Source organism: Rhagoletis pomonella, unplaced genomic scaffold, assembly GCF_013731165.1.
Source record: "Rhagoletis pomonella isolate Grant_MI unplaced genomic scaffold, Rhpom_1.0 Rhpom_scaffold_00006, whole genome shotgun sequence".
NCBI lineage: Eukaryota > Metazoa > Arthropoda > Insecta > Diptera > Tephritidae > Rhagoletis > Rhagoletis pomonella.
Genome location: NW_023458560.1, coordinates 57383943 through 57391432, shown reverse-complemented (window position 1 = coordinate 57391432; position 7490 = coordinate 57383943). Strand labels below are relative to the sequence as shown.

At 35.0% G+C, this 7490-nt stretch overlaps 1 protein-coding gene across 1 annotated transcript in view; it reads right to left on the bottom strand.

Annotated features, from left to right (window-relative positions):
- Positions 1-7490, bottom strand: part of LOC118741006 (mitochondrial carrier protein Rim2) — a gene marked incomplete at its 3' end in the record, with an annotated part of 371826 nt that overhangs the window by 325385 nt on the left and 38951 nt on the right. The gene's annotated exons all lie outside the window — the stretch shown is intronic.

Here is a 7490-nt window from a genome sequence, read left to right as displayed (position 1 = left end):
AAAAAAAAAATAAATAAAGAAATAGTTATAAATTTTCGAAAATATTGTATGATTACTTAGCCAGCAATGATCGACATTTCGATTACCATTTGTAACATCGCAATTACTGTCACCGTTACCGCTACCGCTACCATTACTTTTAATATTATCATTACTTTTAACATTACCATCATCATTACCACTACAGTTACCATTACATTTACAATAACCATTACTAATTTAAACTACGATTACCTTTGACATTACCAGTACCATTACCATTAAAAGTACCATTACCATTACCATTTACAGTACCATCGTCATTACAAGTACTAATACCGTCACCATTGCCATTTATATAAACGTTCCATTTCCATTACTATTACGATTACCATTATTTATCATTTATTTTTAGCATTATCATTGGCATTACCATTACTATTCTTATTACCTTTACCTTTGCCGTTATCATAGCCATTTTCATTACCATTACAATTACAATTACCGTTTCATTACCGTTACCATTACAATTACCGTTTCATTACCATTACAAGATTGCCATTACTTTACCATGACAATTACAATTACCTTTTCCATTACAATTACCATTACCACTACAATCACTATAACCTTGGGATAATCATCACCATTACTATAACCATTACCACTAAATTTATCATTATCATCACGTGTATATATGTACATATGTATATATTACCATTTGGATGTTTCCTGGATACTGTGTATTAAACCAGAAGTGCAGCTTCAAGTTTAATTTATTTATTTTTTCGCTCAAAAAAAGTAATTCTTGCCCACTGAAGGCCGCCGCCTTAGCAACTATTTATGTATAAGTACTATGCTAGTTTGCGGATAGTCGTTAGTTGGTAAGCAATGTTGATATTTATATCAATTTTCAGTTTCGCTTTCAAAGCGCCAGGCTATCAAGGAATATGTATAATGAAATTAGGACAAAATTTGAGCAAAAAAGAAATAATTTTATGTGTGAATGTGTAAACATATTCATGTATTCGGTAAGTAGATATACAAATAGGAATTAACGAACGAAAGGAAATAAAGGAACGAAAATATTGCATAATGTAGCTAAAAGAATCGCACAAGAACATTAATTGAGCACTTCTTAAATGCTTGGCCTATGTCATAGTTTTGGGAGCCACAATGAAATCGTACCTAAGGTATAAATCAATGACTAAAACATTAGTCGATAACCCAGGACCAATGAAAGTTGCAAAAATACGAATTACAAATGCGAGGGCTCTGATATTTGTAGATATGTATTTGGGTCACTGTGTATGAAGCCTTCCCAAACTCATGAGGTAAACTAAGCTTTACATTTTAAAATTTATTAAAATTCATTAAAACCCTTTTTTAAGAGCTGATAGATTACCTCAATGCAAATGATGTTGTCGATTAATATTCTTAAAGACATTCAAAATAGATGGGAGTCCTCTGAAAACTTACTAGATTTTTTATTTAATTTTAGATTTGTTGCAAATGAAAGGTAAAACGTGTTCTCAAAGCATCTGACACAAAAATATAACATCTCAGTCTGGCGAAGGCCAGATAGTTGCAGATAAAATATTATGTACAATCCACATCCTCCATGCCCATATGCCGTGTGTCCTGTAGTCAGTCCCAGCAGGGATCGTAGCTCTGTTCTCCTCTGAAAAGGAATTTCGCCACCACCCTGTTTGACGTTTTTAACAGATGCCTGGTAAATAGTTTTATAGGTTTCAGTTTTGCATGAATTTTTACCAATCCCATAAGTTCATGTTTACTTGTTGTTCATTTTTTCAACAAAATCTTAACTTATATTCCTTGAAAAACTTGAAGAAGTCATCATCCCCGGTTCCATTTTCACAGTCTTAGGCATAGTATCCAGCTCCAAAGCAAACGGTCAAGAAAAAAATTGCCATTATTTCGTTTGTGTGTCCAAGAAATTTTGACATCTGATATTTCAAAGCCTGTTGCCTCACTCCTCAAGAGATAATGAAGCTAGCATATATTTGTCTTGCAAACATGGGTTGCCTTGCCAAAAAAAGTTTAGAAACCCCTAGTAGAAAGCGGAGCAAATTTCCTAAGAACTGCGTAACAAGAAAATTATCTTAGCCATTTCTTGTGCGTCATTTTATATGGGATTTTTGCCTTTCTTGAGAGCTGGATACTAAGGCCCCTATTGCGAGTGTCGACTGGCAGTAGAATAGAAATTTCTCGATCGAGTCGATCATCTTTTATTTTGCTATTGTGTAACCTGATCGATAAAAATTTGTACTATTGTGAATGGTTGACAGAATTGTAAACAGCTGTTTGTTTGTTTACATTTGTTTCTTGAGTGTTTTATTTACATCATTTTTAAAATAATTGCTTTTATTATAAAATTTAAAAAATGGACACAGTTGAAATATGGTTTAGTGATGAGGAAGATGATGCGGAAGCTAATAGATTAGTAGAGTTGGCAAAAGCAAGGAGGGAATTGCGAGATTCGTTGCATCCCTTGGACTTGGAAGGTGTATGTACATGTGTGAGTTTTATGAATAGAAGTTGCGTTCCCGATGCTTCACGGTTTTTAGGCTTTACATGATTTGCAGGAAAAGCTGTTTTCCTCATTAATAAACTTTATGGAAGTTTAAGAAATACGGTACGGTTAAGTTTTTTGTACAATGATGTTGGGTTTATGTGTCCATACGCGTGACCCGACTTTAAAAACTTTAACATAACAACATAACAAGTGTATTGAAAGAATTCAACTTTAATTTAAAATAAAGATTTCAAATTTCCGAGCACTAGTCAATTAATAAATTATGCAGTTTTTTTGTATAAACTTTTGATGTTGGTTCTGCGCAAAAACATTGTGGATGGCGTAGCCGGAGTTATATGCACAAGAAATATTGTATATGTATCTTTTCCAATAGAAGCGGAGCTTCCTACCCTACTCTTTCCGGAAATTCCTTTGACTATGTCCTGACTCTCCTGCATCAGTACGACCAACCGCGCAAGTTGCCTTTTGTTGCTTATAATTTTTGATCTGTAATTCAGACACATACATATTATGTATATTTCACAATTTTTTACAACTTCCAGTTCAATTGACTTACTTTTTATCCATTATAGTACCACTTTCTTATGTAAATTTTATAAACGCAAACTCCAACGACTAAAAAACAGCAATAGAAGGATGAGCGATTAAAAAGTATTCACAGTCGCTAATTGAGCGACTAAGCGACACTCACAATAGCATCGAGAATCGATAATCGCTTAATAGTCGTTTATCTACTGCTAGTCGACATTCGCAATAGAGGTGTAAGCTTTTAAACCGTCGTCTATAAGGGAGTTACCTAGTGCCCCAACAGAAAATAAAAAAGTTTGAGCAGAAACATGTACAGGAATAATAATGAGGTGATGAAAATGAGTTGTGGACATACTTCTGTATGTACATATGTATGTAAACATAAAATACTTGAACGTATGCATTGATAAACATTTTATCTCGACAAAATAATCAACATACGAGTACAAAGCAAATCCAGTTGCTGTCAGTGAAAGTGACATGGAAAAGGGGTGTGTAGACTAGCCGTGTGCACGTATTCACCCATAAATATGTACTATGTATGTACATATGTACATATATCACATACATATATATATATAGCTATTTATTGACTCATATGCTAGAGATAATGCAAGAATATGTACGTAAATACAATGTATATGTATACACATATGTATTTAAATATGTTGAAATACATACACCCCGTGTCAAAATTATCAGCGCACCACATATTTACAAGTTTTAACAATTTTTTTTTTGTTATTTCATATAAAAAAAGCAGATTAAAAAACATAAAATAAGTTCCTAAAAATAAAATGACTGCTGTGGGAAATAGACTCACCGCTAGCAATGAAATATTTTGAGGACCTCGTTATGTATTGTATAATTCACAGAACATTTAGAAATCGTTAAAGCAACTAACAAACAAGCTAAAAGCGTTTTCTTTTCCCAAAAAAAGTTCAGCCCTATTATATGGGAACTCTTGGTTTGCGCTGCCCTGAAACCTGAGAAAATGTTGCGTCCTTTATATGAGAATGTAAAGGAAAATATACTACTCCTTTAGAATTTATTTATAGAACTTAATACACTTGGCCTGTAAGTCTTTAATACATTTAAAGCAAAGCACTTGTATTTTTTCAAGCGTAAATTAAAAATCAACCGCGCAACTCTCACTCTCACCTCTATTTGAGGTGAGAAAAGGCAGCACTTTTGCCGGATCAGAGCGCAACCTGCTGAGAAAAGAACAAGAGGCCTTGTGAAAGGGCTGAGAAAAGAACATGAAAATTTGACAGCGCTTACACAAGGCAGAATAAGTGCAGCCTTTTTTCGAGAAAAGAAAACGCTATAAAGCTTCAAGGGGTGGCGTGTGTGATGATCACGAAGTCTTTATCCTGAACGCCGACTAAGGCCCATTGAGAGACCCATTGCTTCACTTTCTACTTGGTTGTGATGCTATTAGATTAAACGCTTTGATCAAATGGAGTGACACGAGGTTCGGACACTAGAATTTTGAAAGATCTTCCGGCACACTTTAGGACTGTACTACACAGTACCGCCCACTAGACAGAGGAATATTTTCCAAACAACGGTCCCTCAAGGGGTGAATTGGAGGAGAATTTATTTTTAATCTCGTACTCTGATTTAGCAGCCATCTTTACTGAAGGCTCCCAGTTAGATCTGAATGTAGGAAGTTGGGTTAGGTTAGGTTAGAATGGTGGCGGACAAACTATTACGCCCAAGTAGCAGCTAAGTGCCATTTTGATACCATACACCAGATATGTAGCTCTCGTAACGATGTGAACTTATATGTTCCTGGCATGGTATTTCTGCTCCTCATTAGTGCTGGACATTTGCAAAGAAGGTGCTCTACTGTTTCCTGCTCGTTCTCGCCTCTGCTGCTTTTACAGAAGTCGTTGTAGGCGATTTCCAACCTTCTAGCTTGGGTACCAACCGGCCAATGCTGCCTAGTAAGGATCGCTAAAAGCCTTGAAATGTCGAGTTTGGGTTTTTTAATAAGTTATGTCTTCTCTTAGGGTTGTACATGGGCCACATGAGTTTGTATATACGGCAGTCAGCCGCTGTGGGCCACCTTTGATCCGATTTCTGAAGATTGTATATTAAGTTCAGGAAAATAACTTTATTGAACGGCCAAATACAAAATGGCCCGCGTAGCCCACGTGCAGGATATCAACACTATCTGGTCTAAGATGGATAAGCGTACACTCAGAGAAAACATTACTTGATGCTAGGAAAACGTATATTATTCTAAGGTAATATTACCTTGAAATGGCTCTAAAGACTCAGTTTAAGGAAAGCACAATTCCTTAATTTTCAGTATATACTATTTTCTTTCTTCTTAGGAAAAATTATCTTGCCGCGAAAGGAATAAGTATGTCATTTTGCTTGCGACGCTCAAACAGTCGCAATGGCCGACATAGTAAAGATCTGGAGTGCTAGTCGAGAGATGCAAGGTTCGAGTCCCAGAGCAGGATTTTTTTATTTTTATCTTATTTATTTATTTTTTTTTATTTTTTATAGTAATTTTTTAAATTGTATTAAAAAAAATTTACGTTATTTATTTTTTTATAGTATCTGAGTATTTAGGTTTTTTCATATGAAATTAATTTTACAATTTGTAATTTATATTTGAATTGAAATAATTGACTTACCTTACTCTTAACTACCTCCAATCGGACTCGAACTTGCGATCTCAGAACCAGAAACAGTAGTCTTCACGCGACGCCACAGCCGACATTTGCCAGGAAAGCAATTCACTTCGTCTTAACAGCACTGACAAAATTTTTACTTATATTGAGGAAATTTACTTCCTCAAACTAATGACGCACTATTTTTAGCATGAACCTGAATTAAGGAAAAACATCACAAATTGAGTAAATTTTTCATAATATTAAAGAAAAAACAGTAACCTTAAAATAAGGAAATGGTTTTCTGGTTTTAAGGAAATGCTTTTTTCTGAGTGTAGATCTCGTCCTCTCCTCCGCCTGGAGCGACCACTGCTCCAACATGTAGGTAATTGGAGTCTTCACCGAGCACTGCCTGATGGGTACTTACGCTATTAGAATAGGTATACAGTTAAACGATCACAGTCGTAGCTGTCGTGATGTGGATGAAATCGAAAGCGCAGATCATTTCCTACGCACTAACCAGCATTGGTGAAGCTTGTCGCCGCTCGTTCCTGCATTATTCTTTTGAGTGTTTGACTGAACTGAATGCAGTCAGTATCTACGATTTTGTGCGTTCATCTGCGCTAGAAACCGATTTTATTTCTAGGGTAAGAAGAGGGGTGTAAGGAGTTTTTAATATGACATCAAAATTTGCCCATGGTGGTCGAAGCTAACCTTGCAGCTCACTGGAAAAAACAACTTCGTGATACATAAATAATTTAAAAAATTTTATGGAAAAACATATTTCTTACTCTTTCACTTCTTCTTCTCCTCTTAGTGGGAGAAATCGATTTTTTAGCACAGCACATTAACCCTTATTTGCATCGGCAAATATTTACAGAAACTCTTGAGACTTCACTGCATACATACATACCTGACATTTGTATGCGCATATGTGCATATGAACATTTAAAAAATGTAAAACAGAAAATCAATTGCTTGTAGAACAGCTAAAGCGGGGATAATAAATAAATCCCCGACATAATGTTTTATTCAAACAAGTAAGAGCAGCGCTGTCTTCGGCTATGCCGAAGGCTTCATACCTTTCATGAACATTGCAAATTTTACTTTGACAGATTACTGCTTTTGAATACATGTGCATACATTGATAGAGGAGTTACATACTTATATAAAAAATCGCATCTAAACAATCAGAGGTATGGAAGATATACTTTATATGGCACCAATCTAAGTGATTTTCACTGCTAATTGATCGGTATGTAAACCGGTAACACAATTTATTAGGTTTAGTTTCCTACATAAAGGAGATATATGGCAAAAACTGGTATCTGAACAATCAGTGCTATAGGAGATAAAGCTTATACAGCATAGATTTTGATGATTTTCTCAGTAGACTTTGTATTATTATTTATAAAATATCTTACGAAATTTATCGGTTTTAGCTGTTCAAATAAAGAAGTTTTACAGTAAAATCCCATATCTGAACAATCAGATGTATGGAAGATATATGTTGTAGTCATCCGATCCTTGTTATTTTCACTGTAAGTATTCTGTTAATAATGAGAGAAAATGGTGCGAAGTTTCATGTTCCTAGCTGCATAAATGGAGGAGTTATGATAAAAGACCTCATATCTGAACAATCAGTTGTATGGGGTCTGCAGTTTATAGTGACCCGATCTTTGTTATTTTCGCTGTAAGTCTTCTGTTGATAATGAGTGAAAACAGCGCGAAATTTCATGGTCCTAGCTACATAAATGGATGAATTATAACGAAAAATCTCATATCTGAACAATCAGTTG